The sequence below is a fragment of the Aythya ferina genome, assembly GCF_964211825.1.
Source record: "Aythya ferina genome assembly, chromosome: 19".
In the NCBI taxonomy this organism is placed as follows: Eukaryota; Metazoa; Chordata; class Aves; order Anseriformes; family Anatidae; genus Aythya; species Aythya ferina.
Window position 1 is genome coordinate 7363565 of NC_140309.1, and position 14856 is coordinate 7378420.

General features: G+C 49.4%; 1 protein-coding gene across 2 annotated transcripts in view; it reads left to right on the forward strand.

Moving 5' to 3' along the window:
- LRRC75A (leucine rich repeat containing 75A) overlaps positions 1-14856 on the forward strand; it is an 81689-nt gene that overhangs the window by 64612 nt on the left and 2221 nt on the right. The gene's annotated exons all lie outside the window — the stretch shown is intronic.

Sequence of the window (14856 nt, forward strand, 5' to 3'; positions counted from 1 at the left end):
GAGAGCGCGGTGCTGCCTTGCTTACTGCGCCAGAGCGGTTTGCTGGGACAAGGCACGAGCCCTGGCTCAGCACCCGTGCATGGGTGAGGGATGTTGTGTCCCTCTGGGTGCCAAACCGGTGCCGTGGCATCAGATGGAGGTGTCCAAAGAAAGCTTCATCCCAGCTCCTGCGCTGTGGGCATTCATAGCGTGAGCGTGTTGGTGTTTTGCAGCATCAAGACATTTGGACTGATGAGGTTTAGGGCAGATGAACTGGTGACTGAACAGGCCAAATCCCGACCCTGCAGGTCCAAAAATGCCTTTCTGGCAGCTGGTGAGGAGAGTGTGTCTGCTTGCAGAAGTCTCATAGCTGTGGGAAGGGAGCACGGTGTCCTCGCTCTGTCAGAAAGCGCCGTGGCTGCCCTGGGGATCTTTTAAGACCCTGGGACCCAGGTATGCCAACAGATTGTCAGGGGCTGAGCCTGGGCATGAATTTGCATGCTTCCAGCAAAATGTGAGGAAAACAAAACGTGAGCAAGCATTGTTATGCAGTACTCGGATGGCGACAGCCGGAGACACCAGCTGCAGCGTGGTTTTGTGCTGCGTGAGGTCTGTTGAGCCTCCATCCAACCTGAGAGCATTTGGGACCAATTCAAATTGGTGTGATTTGCCTTGGAAATAGGGAATTTGCCTCGGCCACAAAGAGATCACTCCTACAGCCAGCACCCCTTTGCTTATGGACAACAAGTGCCCCTTCAGAGGAGTTTCTCCTGCCTGAAATAACTCCTGGAAGGGACACTTTGCAAGAAAGCAGCAGCCAGCGTTGATTTTGGCCAGGACCTGGCTTCGTGTGTCCCACACCAGCTGCCCAGCATTGCACAGGACTGTCAGAGTTGTGCCCTGCAGTTGGGCTCGATGCCCTTGCCATCTTCCCCATGCAGCATTTGGGAGCTCTTGCTTACGGAGCACGGGACATGCAAACACACGGTGCTTGTTCCTGCATCCACTCACTGGATTCAAATGAAATGCATGGCAAACAGGGATTTCCATTGATTCAAATTTCTGCCTTGCCTTCACTTCGCCCACACAGCCCTGCAGCAGCTCGCCCTGGCTCGCTGGGCTGCTCCCACTGGCTTTTTGGCTGTTTTTCTGCTGGTGCAGTTTGTCCCCGATGGCTGCGTAATCTCAGTGATGAGTCGGCTGCTCCCTGCAGATGCTGCCAGCCCCTGCTCACCTTGCTCAGCCAAAGAGTGCCGGCATTAGCAAAGACCAAATTTTTAAGCTTGTTGGAGCTAAACTGTAAATTATGCATGCATATTGAAATGCCATCCGGGTACATGCTGCAGGGCAAGATGTAGTGTTGGAAGGGGCTTAAGATTTTCCATTCAATCACTGTAAAATGAGCCCTTACCCCATGTGTTGCCCTCCGCAAGCCTACTGGGATGCTCCAGAATTTTAAACAATTAACCCAAACAGTGGAGTACCATTTATTCCCTTTTTTTTTTTTTTTTCCTGCTGATGAATACCGGTTTTGACAAATGCTCGAATCGCCTTAGCGGTTCCCTGCTTTAACAAATGAGCGGACAGCCAGAAGTACTAGAAAATAGCCTAAAGGAGAAAAAAGTCTTCCCTGGCAGCAAGAGTGGAATGAGGTGATTTACAGCACCAGGGCTTTCCTCCCTGCTTGCGTGCTCTCCTGAGCTGGCTCACACTGCTCAACCTGCCGCAGCCTAAAAGCTTCAGGTAGCCACCAACACGACCTGTGCCTTAAAACCTTGGCTCCCAGCCTCTATCCTCCTCCTCCTTCCCCCCAACACACTAAGAAATAATTCAGTTTTCTCCAAGGGAACATTCCTAGGTGATAATTGGCTTGAAGGGAGCTGGAGCCATGCTCTGGCCCTTCCCTTTTTCCCCTTAGGAAGAATAAAGAGGGCAAGCAGTGGGTATGGTGGGAGCAGGACCAGCAGCCCCACTGACATCCCTGCACGCCCTTGGTGGCACCTTGCTCCCTGAACGTAATTTTTCATCCTGTGCCTGATTAGGAAAGGCCTTTGACTGTTAAAGGTGTGACTTTGTTGGTTTTTTTTTAATAATTAGTCCTCCGCTTCCTCTGCGTCTGGGGGAGTGGAAATTAGATTTGCTTTCGGCACATTGCGGTGATTGCTTAAATCTATCCTCAAAACTCAGGAAAGCATCTAGTAGAAATTGTTATTAAAGTAGGAATCGGCTGGCGAGATAATTAATCCCCCACACACGCTTCCTCCCTGCCTTGGAAGTCCTCCAGGCACCCCGTGCCCACTTGTCTCGTCCAAACCCCGCTGCCTTATTCCTTTTTTTCAGCCGGCCACCTTGCAAGAAGCTGCCCGGTGTGGCTGGCTCCTGGGAGCCCCCAGCTACGTTTCCCAATTAGGAGAATCGAGCTTTATGGTGAAGCTTTGATAGTGCATGGGGTTGTTTTTCTCAGCCCTTTCACGTTGTGTGTCGTTAGCAGCGGTAAATGAAGTGCTCAGTGAGCTCATGCATCACACAGAGCCGAACCTCGGGGCTCCCGCTTCTGATCAGCTTTTCGGTTTTGTCGCTGCTCTCTTTGCATGAAAATAACGCTTTAAAACTGGGATGCAAATGCTGGGGTTGATGAGAGCGCTGGAAGCGGTGCCGTCCCCTGGGAGCCTGGCCCTGAGGTCCCAACTCGCCCTGTGGTGACCCAGCCACAGATGGGACTCGTCCCTTTCAAGTCGAAGGCTTCGTAATTAGACGTGGCATATTCCCTTGGCCCAACGGGCCAAAAGGTGGAGGAAAACAGAATAAAGGTGCCCTCTGGCACGGGCCCAGCTGGGATGGTCGAGCATCATGGCAGCACTCAGCCCAGTGCAGATGGAGCTTCTGCATCCCAATGAGGGGCTGGGCAGCACCTCTGTTAGCAGGGAGACCAAACTGCAGAGCTCAGATCCCGACAAGGTGCTAAGTAATCAGGTTTGGCTTTTGAGACTCTTGCCAACACGTGGCAGCTTGACACACCCCTGAAAAAATGGGACATTCAGGCCCCAAACTGATGTCTTGTTTGTCTAGCAAGGAGCCCAGGGTAGCGCTATGCTTCTCCGGGTGTTTCACCCTCCCCTTGCCCAGGGTTAGCACTTATACTGTTGTTTTTTTTGGGGGGTGGAGGAAGCTGACCTCATGTGCTCAGTCTCTCATGACGATCACGTCTCACCTTTCTGCCAGAAGATGAGGATTTTTCCCCAGTAGCATCTCAGCTAAGAGAAAAGTGTGCAACTGGAACTAGTCCCCTCCTGCCCACCCTGCTTTAATCAGCTTTTGGGTCAGCTTTTAGCCACTGGTGGCTAAAAGGTGGCTCACCATCCTCAAGGCAATGGGGCTGCAACTTGCAAAAAATATATTGATGCTTCCACACAATATGGGCAAGTCATCTTGGAAAGATATACGCTGATCTCTCCGGCGTCACTCATTCTTCAACAGCTCAGAGCACAGCACCATGAAATGTCATCACTGATGGGTACAGAAAACAGAAAAAAGTGCAAAATGCTTGCATTGAGAAAGCTGAATGGGAGAGGGCGATTTGCTTGTGGTTTTAGTCATTGTTTTCTCCTAAAGCTCCCTGCAGCGCAGCATTTGATACGGCCGATAACAGGGCCTGTCTCGTGTCAGAAAAGCAAGTGGGTTAAACAGCCAGCTAGGGAAAATTCAGGGAAGGTTTTTGTGGTTTTCCTGCTTGTCCAGCACAATGTGCAACACGGGAGAGACTGCGGGAGCTGGGCGAGCGCTGCTGGCGTGCAGGACGGAGCGGTGTATCAGGTTACCTCCGTTCTGCCTGGCTGAAAAGGAAGTCTTGGCAGCCCACGTCTCCTCTGATATTCGCTCCCTTTTCATCTTTTTCGGGGAGATGAAGGCTGAAATCCCCTCCGGGAGCGGGGCAATAATCTGCCAACACCAGTGAAGCGCTGCTGGAGGAGGGTGTTTGCTTTGGGCGGCGAAATACGCTCGGCGATGCCTGCTTCCTTTCATTTGGTGTTGTATCCCCAGAAATGGCAGTGGCTGCTCTCTGCCCACCCTGGGCTTATGGAAAGGGCCTGTTAAAGGGAAATATGAGAGCAAATATTAGGTGAAGGGTACTCGCTGTGGCTTTCTCCATCTGCCTCTCTGCTTGGCAGCTGGTCACTCTGGTGGTGGAGCCCTTCTTGCTGTGTAGATCCTCCTAAAAGGGGTGCCCTCAGCTCCCTGGTCTGGCCCTGGGGAAGCCATCAGCCCTACTACCGGAGGTGTCAGGGTGCCCTTGGCTCCCTGACCTGGTCCCGAGGAAGCCGTCAGCCCAAGGCAGCCCCAGAAAGAAGCAGGGCCCCGGGGAGCCGGGCTGGCGGCCGCCTCTGGCGCTCTGGCTCTCATCAGCGCGGAGCAGAGGCAACGGGGGACCCCTGCCTGCCTAAACTCTTCCAAATGTGATCTGTGCTCCGATAAAATAAACAGTTTAGGGAAAGCGAAGCCCCAGGCACACACTTTGGCAGCTGATCACTCCCTAATTGCAGGAAGAGCAGTTGGGAGAGGGCTTTTTTTTTTTTTCTTTTTTGATTCCTCAGGCTGGTTTCTGATGAGAAACTGGTCTGGAGGAGCAGAGTTGAAGCTTTTCTCCCTCCCCAACCCCAGACAACGATCCCATTTTCCTTCCCCTCGCACTGACGGAATGTAACCCATGTCAAGGAACAGGAAGCACAACCAGGCTCTGCAACGGGTGAACCTCAGGGAAACCCTTTATGGTTTCATACATGCAGTTCTCTGCAAGCTTTTCCTGAGCTTTTTGTGGTGTTCGACCCCCCCCAAGGGGCAGGGGTGAGGCCTACAAGAGGCAGAAGTGGGCGCAGGCACTGCTGTAACCCAGAGACCCACAGCATGGAGCCGATGCCCCTCAGGCCACCCAGTATGACCGTGGTTGTTCCTTTCCCAGGCAGGAAAGGACGACGATAATTAATGCCAGCCCCTTCCACCCACATGCGGACAAGGCCTCCATCCACCTCCAGCCTCCCAGCCCAGCCCCTGCCTTTCTCCCACCCTCCTTGGTCTTTTCCTTTCTCCTCCTTTTCCTTTCAACTCACCGTTTTGGAACTGTTTTAAATATATTGGCAGCAAATTATGTGTTTTTATGAACGATTTACTGGTGGTTGCTCTTCTTGTGGCCTCTTTCTTTTGGACACTGAGAATTAAAACCTGATTCAAAGGTCTTTTTTTCCAGTCACATCAGCCTCCCTTCTCTGTAGTGGAGAGCTGCTCATGTAAATCCAATAGGGACTTGGATATTTTTAATATACCTAATCATAAAAGTCCCTTTCCAAGAGCTTTTTCATTATTTTTTTTTTCTGTGCTAGAATTTAAAGAAAATATTCTTATTGTTTGTTCTAACGTAAACTTGAACAAATTCTTATTCTGGTCAAATTCTATTCCTGGAGGTCATTTACAGAAGCAGCAATCCCAACATGTTGTTTTCTTTTAAATTCTTGATTGTTTTTCTGTTGGCAGTAGTGTAAATTGCCTTTCCTGCAAATGCATGTTATTAATGGGGCGTCAGCTGCAGTTTCTTATTACGCTGGAGTAGAGTTTGTTGGAAATATTCCAGCACGGTTTCTCTATAGGAAAATGCAGGTTCGTTGAGTGCAAAATGTATCATAGGAAGGAGGTTATAAATACTTTTCATTTTGGGGGTAAGGAGGGAAGAAAAATGGAGTACTCCAACAGCGCAATATTTACATTCTTCTACGAGAAGTTAAATAGGGCTATAATTATAGCAAAGCATTTTGATGGATGCCAAAGGCTTATTTTTAGAATTTTGTTTAGCAGGAAATTAAAAACAAGTTGGGAAAAATCCCTCTTCGTGTAACACATAAATGGTGGCTCTCGCAAAGAGTAAGGCCGGCGCTTTCCAAAACACTTCATCCTGCCTCCTCGGCTCTGGACCATGACGAGGAGCTGGCTGTGCGACATGCAAATGAAAGCCATTCTTCTGCTTAATTATCCCTGCTGGAGATATTTATCAAGTTGCTTCTTGGGCTAACAGCACTTCATTTTCTGAGAATCTCATTGCTTTTAAAGGTTTAATTGGGTTCTTTTACTAAATACCACGGCGATAAGGTGACAGTGGCACAGCAGTGATCTCACAATTGTAGGCTGCTCTGAGCGGCAGGGAAAAGAGGTTTTCTAATGGCAGCTTGGCCATGGGAAGGAGCGGGTGGTCTTTTGGTCCATTCTGCACTTTTTGCTTGGCTTATCCTTGCCACCTGCTCTAGGGGCCATAAAACCCCAGCAGTGGCTGTAGGTCACCAAATATTCCCCCAAATGCAGCTGCTTCTCCAGCAGCCCAGGCGTGTGCCCCAGGAGTTTGTCTTGGTTGGGTTTTCCTTGGGTTCCCGGGTAATGGAGCTGTGATTTCTGCTTGGCTGATGCTGGTGGGTCACATTTATGTGGCTTGGACTGAAAACCTGAAACATTGTGAGTTTTTTCCCCTTTTAAATCCGAGTAAATTGTTCAGTGTGTCTGTTCCCTTCTGCCTGCCGATATTTTTATTCTCAGCTTCCAAAATCAACGCAGTCTTCGTACTTCCAGCAGCCCATGTGTCCATGAAAGGCAGTGCAGCAGCCAGCCCCTGCCTGTTCACAGAGCTGCCTGACCTTCATTACCCTGATCATTTTCCTCTTGCTCTATCCTAGCACATGATTGAGACCTGTCAGCCTTAGAAAGGGACCAAATATCAAATTGCCAAAATGTTTAATGCAAAAAAAGTCTCTGTTATTTCCCTTCCTCAGAAACATGCTCTAGTGTGGAATTAGAGGCAGCTGGGGAGATGTTGGTTCCATTACCCAGCCCCAAACAAAGACTGTTCGCTGCTAATTCTGCTCTCTTCCTCTGAAAGCTCTTTCTCCCCAAAGAGACTCCGCACCCAAAACATCAGGTTCCTTCCTCCACGCACACATTACTTTGGACATTAGGATGCCTAGGTGTGTTTTGAGCCAGAGCTGGGTCTTCCAAATCCAAATCTCAGCCCCTGTGAAATAAATACCCAGCTGAAGAGCCACAGGCTGTGCCATGAGGAGGCCATCTGATGTCAGGGTCACCAGGGGTGACAGGCAATGTCCCTTGTCCCCACCAGCTGGGAGGACATCGGGTGGGCTGTGTCCCTCCCGCTCGTCTGGGGGGAGTTGCTGGCTTGTAGGCACCAAGGGCTGGGTGACACTGCTCTCTAGTGGATGGATAGCTCTTCATCAAGTGGGTGGAGATGCAGGAGCTGAGGCTGATGGAAAGGGTAGGTGCTCATTTGTGGATAAAAATGGTGTTTTCTTGTTGTTTGCATCATGAGCTTTTAGAATTGAACACATCTATGGAGACAGTACACAGGCACGGAGCCATGTTCACCTTCAGAAATGAAATGTAACTTAATCTAACCATAATGGGAAGGAGTTAGTGATCAAGATCTTCCTAATCCAGCAGTCCTTCCACTAAGACACCATGGCTGAAACCAAGACCCTTGCCGGCTCTTCTAGCAGGGTCCTGGTGCAGGGGATGCTCTTGGGTGCACAGAAATTGCTTTCCCCATCCAACACCCCATGCACTTAGCAAGCTTTGAGCCTGGAATACGAGAGGAACAGGCCTGTGTAGCTTGGTGAGGAGCCAAAGAAAATTCAGCGGGATTTGGAAAGGAAAGGCGAGTAAACACAGAGCTATTCCTGGAGCAGCCCCTGCTCTTGGGCACGCAGAGGAGGTGAGCTGCAGGCATCACACACGCACGCAAAGCTGGGCGTGCATGAGGAAATTTGAGAGAAAATTGTAGCAAACCTTCCAGCTGTGCTCTTAACTAGAGGCTTAAAAAATGCTGAGCTGGAGCAGAGAAATAGCCCTGCATTTGGTCTTCAGCAACGGCAACAGGCGTTCCCCCTGCAATAGGCTTTAAGGCTGTTGCGTGACGTCATTCCCAGCAGCCAGAATTATTTTATAAATGGAAAAATTGGTTTTGATGTCACACATCAGGGACAAAATTAGGAGCAAAGCCCACAGATGAAGAGCCGCAGGCCTGGGGGGTCTGCCTTGCCTCCCCCCACATCACACGGTGCTCGCCTGAGGTTGTGATTCTGGCAGCAGGGGCAGGACGTTACCAGTGGGGATGTCGACACGTTATGATGTGAAAACTGCAAACCTTAGCAGAACCGTGAACATTCTTGGAGCGAGAAGAAATCAAAATAACTAATCCCCACTGGCTCTTTCCTTCTTACCAGCGAAGACTTAGGAATTTCTTATGTGTTTATTGGTAAGCTCTGAAGGAGTTTTAAAGTTACATATTTTTATATTTTAAAAAGTCATCTTTGCTCCGAATCGCTGTAAGGAGAGAAGTGAAATCTTTCTGGCTGTGAAAACCAGACTTTAAACTGCACTGTTAGTAATCCCCTAACCCTTTCTGTGGCAGTAAGCAAGGAGCTAAAGCAGCCGTTGACTAATCCCAGCCACACACATATGTGCTGAAGCTGCCGGAGGATGTTGGTGGTGGACGGTGAGCGTGAGACGTGGTGGGAACCGAGTGGCTTTGACTTTTGGATGCAAACCCAGCCAATTTTTTTTTTTTTCACCATCCTAACGTGACTGTTGATGTTATCAGCCACAGCAGCGCTGTGTCAACTTCAGACCTCCCACAAAGCCCTTGATCTGGGCTGCATCCCGAGCTGGGAGGGCTGCTGCTCCTTTCATCCGCTGGGAGCTCCGGCTCCTGGGTCAGGGGGTGTCCCACAGCTCATGCACGAAGAGCCTAGGACGCAGCGGTCTGTCCTCATCTTCTCTGTTTTACTCATTATGATGAGTTCAAAACTCGTCTTTGGCCAAACATCACAACTTCGGGACAGGTCTTTTATCAAAGATTTATTTTACCCAAGAAATGAGTGCAGGGTGTACAGTGCTGCCTCCCATGCCAACAATTTTTCTGTATTCTCAGAAATCTTGACACCTATTCTGTAAAGCCTAAAACAACAAAAATCCGTAGATTCCCCACTTGGGCAGTGATATTTATGCAGCGAGATATTTCTGTGTTGCAGCCTTGGTGCTTTAACAATGTGACCTTTAAAGAATTATGAGGAAAAAAGTGGAAAAGGTAAAGGCCCAAAATATGAAGCATGTTTTCAAAGTCGATGTCATTTTGCTTTCAGTATTTTTTGCTGGCATTTCTGTGAACAGTTTTCTCACCAGTGACATCACACACATTTCTTCACTCTCTGGGGATGCCTCATCTTATTTCTTGATTCCTTTCCTCCAAGGAAGTGGCTGAATTGTCCAGTTGCATTTTATTACAGGGCACGTCAGCATCTCGTGTCCCTAGTTATAGAGCGCTGTAGGGAAATGGCCTGAATTTAAACCAGGAGGAAAGCCCTTTCTTCTAATTCTCTTTGATCTAAACATCAACATTCTCGGTCATGGGAACATTTCGTGAGCTGATCCGGTGCTGCATGCAAAACAGCTCTCGGTTCTGCAGGAAAGGGCAGCAATCAGCAGGCTGGCTTGTATGGGGCAGCTTCACATCCCAGCAACACGTCCTGCCAAAGCGTTATCAGGGATTAGTGCATGGATTTACGCCAAAAACTATCATTACAGCAGTCAAAACCCTTTATACTGTTTCCAGCTGGGAAGAAAGCTGTGTCTTCCCCTATGGAATAGCCTCATAAAGCATGAGGATGTAACCAAGTGGGTGTAAGTGCTCCTCCACCACAACTCACTGGGATTTGTGTAATGGTAAAATCTTCCTATAGAGATTTGGGGTCATTCTGTGGCAAACTTTATGGCAGGGCTAAAAGTTTTTACAGCTGCTTGTTACCATAATATCCTCCTCATTGCTGTGAGACAGTTCACAGGATCCACGGAGCTATTTTTATTAAATCATGTTTGGAGTTGGTTTGCTTGTTTCCCGAGGGATAGACTGAGCGTAGGCAGCTGCAAAGCAGCGAGCAATCCCCCAGCACAGGGACAGGGCTGTCCCGCTGACGGGGGAGATTTCCTTTACAGTTACTATAGGCTGCAGATCTTTGGGGTTGAAAGGCGATTTGTGCAAGGTAATCGATCCGTTTGGGTAGCTATCAGCCAAATCCCTCTCAAGGGAAACGGACAGATCCTTAAGGAGAAATTCTGTATTACTTGTTAGCAGGAATTGTATGGATAAACCAAAGGGGAAAAAAAAAAAAAAAAGCAAAGAAAAAATAAAATGTGAAGCAAGACTGAATGCAGCACAAAACAAAAGAGAGCTGCCCTGAAGTTATCCCCACTCCCCCTTTGTTATCTTCTTGGGTTTGCTAAATTAAAGCCAGGGAAGAAGGCCCACACAAAGTCACATGAAGGCAGGCAGGCAGCGTCACTCCACACAGGGGATAAAGCAAGGATCAGCCCCTGAATGCTGATTTTAGCCATGCTTTTAAATGGTTATCACTTATTCACAGGGATATTATGCCCTTTTTTGAAGTGAGATCACGGTGGTAACAAGCTTTGGGCTCCCTGACTGCATCACAAGAGTGGTTTAGGCTTCGTCAGCTTAGGTGGAAAGAAGTGTCTGCCAACATATAAGTACATATATATATTTCTTTTTATATTAAATGTATTATTCCATCAGTTTCATTCCCATTGTTGCCAAAAAAAAAACAATATGCAGAGATAACCGTGTCAAATTAAATGTCTTTCTGCCTACATACAGGTGGAAGGGGCCCTGGTGAAGGGATCATTACAGCTCCCACTAATTGCCTGCAGAGGTGTGTGTCTGAGGGTTCGGCTAACCCAGCACCCCACGAACTGTCACCAGCAGTGCCACGAGCCCCCAGGGCACGGGAGGGTTTAGCGGGGCCGTATTGCTGAGCCCCAGGATGCTACTGATGTGCTCGCTGGAGCTTGGCACCAGATCATTTAGTAACAGCTCCTGCACTGCGTGATCCATCCTGCTCTGAGGGAAGAGAACTCCATTAGAGGTTTTACATTAAACAAGGGAAAACATCAGGGGTTTGTAGCTGTTTTTAAAAAGCCCTCTCGCTCTCCTGCGCATTGTGCTCGAGCTCTGATCCTCCCTGTAGGTAAGGCACTGCTCTTATAGCTACCAGAGCTTCCAGAGCTGTTTACTCCTACAAATCCTGGGCTATTTTCTTGTGTTCAATAAGCTTTAAGGCTGACCTAACACTTCTAAAGCGAGGCCCCAACTCTTTGGATGAAAGACGCTTAGGCTCAGCCTGGCAATTTTCATTTTGAACATGTCCTTATGGCAGAGCAGCCTAGGCTCAGCTCAGGTGAAGGGGATTTGGATCAATCGCTGACACAACTTCTCTCTGGAGGTATTTAGGCTGGGTAAGCTATTTGCCTAAAGCTTCTGCTGCGAGGAAACCAGAGCCCAGATGCTGCAGCAGCTCTGTGCCCGCTGGCCATGCCCTGACCCTTTCTCCAGCCCCCTTGGCAGTCAGGGGGGAATTCCCGACATCCACCCTCTCCAAAACACTTCATTTTAAAGCAACGTGTCAGGATGTAGCAGATACAGCCTCTTTTCACCACGTTTTACAGCTGAGAGGAGCCCAGCTGGGTTCCTCTAATTGTGATCTTGCACCAAAATTAATAATAATTAAAAAGAAAAAAAAAAAGGATTAAAATTATAGAAACTGTCTGGCCAGCCTTTTGCTCAGCAGCCTGCGTGAATAATCTTTGCCAGGGCAAACCGGCAGCTGAAATGTGCAGATAATGACAACCAGTAAGAGCAGCTCTCGTTAGACTTTCCCCAGCCCCAATCCCCACTGTGCCCTGTCCCCAGTGGATGCCTACAATAAGCCACAGGCTCACGCATAATGATCCAAGATTTGTTAAAGGAAAAAGAAAAAAAAAGCTTTCCAATCAGTTTTGCCTGCCTGTGAGTAAGCCTCAAGTGATGGTTCAGAGCCTGCTGAGCGTGATTGCGGGCTGGGGCTGCTGTTTATGGGAAAGCACAGCCCACTCAGCACACAGGGAGGCTCATCCATCAGCCTGGTTGGGTTCTGCTCCTCGGCTCTCTCTCAGCTGCCCGAAGCAATGCAGAGCTTTGCAACCATCTGGGCTTATGCTCGCTGCTGTTTTGCCCTAGCCCATGGAAGGTTGCTGGGCTTTAACCCCAAAATCTCACACTGTAGGATCCAGCAGGAGCAGAGCTCTGTGTGGGGCTTCAGTTGGTGTCAGCTAAAGCCGGTTCCATGGAGCCTGAGGACACTCTTGGATTTTATCTGAGCAGGAGAAGCAAGCCCCCATATTAAATATAACACACAAAACCTCAGCATATGTCAGCGCTCTGGTTTCCTTGCTCCTGGTGCCGCATGCAGAAGAAAATAGCATTCCCTTTGCCTCCAGCTGTTTTGGCTTTTCTTGTTTGCTCTTGCCCCTTCTGAGCTCATCCATCACCTCGGTGTCCTAGCTCTCCGTGCAGGATACGTTCCTTTTCTCCCAGCCTCTGTTCTCGAGGCTCTGCTATGGATTGCTCCTTCCCCACTGCCGCTGAACAAGACATCTTGTGCTCAGCCCTGTGGGCAGGACTATGTGACAGGTTGGTGCAGGCGGTGGTTCTTCACGGCAGCCCAGACTTCTGCCATTCTCCCAGCCTCCCAGGGCTTCCCGTCGAGGGTCCTGAGCTCGTGGTGAAGCATTGAGATGCTGCAGGACAGGGCCTGATGGTTCCTGACGATGTGGTGGCACAGAGCAGAGGAGCCTGAGGAGATGGAGATAGCAGAAAACACCTCCCAGAGGAGGAGGCAAATATTCTGGGAGATTGCCCACGCAATGAAATAATTCAAACACATCATTTGAAAAGCTCTGGCATATGTTCAACACCTTCCAAGCCTGATTACTACATGGCAAAACAAATATATAATTTTTCTACATTCCTTTTATGACTTTGTAAATGTTTCAGACTGGACCAGGTCTGCTTGCTCCCACGGCCTTAACTCTGGCTTCAGGAGCAGAAAGGATTTTGGGGACACCCTTCCTGGTGGCAATGACATTATTTCGGCATTGAGCCTGGCCTTTTCTTATGGCTAGATTGCAGGAGCTGGTGACAGGCAGAGTGCTGGTGGAGATGGTTGCTCCCTGGCTGTCCAAAACCTCCCGCAGACACTGCGCTGCTCCAGGATGCTCGCCCTGCCTCACGCTCCCTGTCGCGTATCCAAAAGGGTTTTTCCTCTGCCAGGGCTGCAGGCAGGAACAGGGATCGAAATTACCCTCGGTCTCCCGGGTACTTGGGATCAGCTTATTAAGAAGTCAATTAAGAATTGGAAGAATTGGCTGACTGCTGCACAACCCCACGTTTTCGGGCTGGGGAATTAATTCGTGCAGCTGCCATTCGGGTTAGAGCCGCCCCTGTTTTCTCAGGAAGACACGTGGTGGTCCCTGGGTGCCTCCAGTGTCCCGCTTGGTCGCTCCTCTCACACCTACAGAACAGCTGAGCAGTTTCTGGAGCATGAAGAGAGGGAAAATTTGATTTCCTTAAGGAGGCCTTAACATTTCACAGCCTAGTTTGGGTGAAATTCAGTCATTTCACTTGCAGCACAGCAGGCAGGTGCCTTTGCGTTACAGCATGAGGCTTGCACTGGGCTATGGGAGCCCATAAAGAGATCAGGGCCCCATGAATAAAAAAGGAATTTGGTTCTTTTCCTATGAGGTGTTCCCTCAACAGAAATGAAAATCGACACGATTTACCATTCCTGAGCTGGGTTACTCGTGGGATGCGTTGGGGACAAGGCTCCACAGGTACCGGCTGCCTGCACACAGCCCATGGCTGGGGTCGCACATGGTGGGATGACCATAAAACACCTTCCCGTGCCATGCAGTACAGATGTCCAACAAGGTGCTGGCCCCAAAGCAGACACTCAGAGCTGGTGATCTTGCTCGGCAAAAGCAGTGTCAGGGCTGGTTTGCACCTTCAGCAGGAAAAACCAACAGGTGCCAGGCAGAACCATTGCCCAACTCAGGGTATAACAAAAGGCAAAAGAACTGCAGGTTTTAGTGAGAAGTTCGTGCTTGTGCCACGGCAGTGGATGAGAAAGGGGAGCTCATCCAGCTGACAGAGCAATTAGCATGCACAGGGCTCTCCCCACCTCCTAATTCACTCGGAATAATTCATCAGCCAAAAGCCCTCAGCAGCCATCCTCTGCCGACAGGTCCTGATTGTAGATGTGTTCTTTGATTCACTTTGGAAGATAAATTGACCTGTGAAGCTCCAGTCGAGCGCAGGCTAATGAGTCTCTGTAGGGCCATCATGGGAATTCACTCATTTATCTGAGGATTTGGCAGCAGCGCTCGGCTCCCCGGCAGCGAGGCTGGGGAGACACCACAGCTCTAACATGATGACAGTGCTGGAGCTCATTGCCCAGCCCTGGAGGTGGCAAGCCCATGTTTGCCGTCTTGGGCTAAACTCTTCCTGTTTTGGGGCCTCAGTTTCCCACCTGTACAGCCAAGAGGATAAAACCCCATCCCCCTGCTGAGCAAGCTGCATAATCACCGCTGTGAGATGTGTTACACCAGCCCTGGCACAAGCTGCAGTTCCTGTCCATCTAAGCAAGGGTTTCCTTACAGTTTTTGGCTTCTTGCACCTTCAAAAGCAGCAGGACAGTCAGCTTTTTCCATAGGTTTTGCAGTGGACATGGGAAAGAAATACACACTTTTTCTGAATTATGGTTTTTGAATGTGCTTTCCTTGTTTCCTTGTTTCCTTGTTTCCTTGTTCTACCTATAACCAGCCTTGAAACCCCCCTAGGTGCACAGACACCCCTGGCCTCCGAGAATGGGTGGTTACCCCCAGCTGAGCATCTCAGCTAAATAATTCACAGCCCGCGAGAGGCCCCAGGCAGATGTGTCCCCC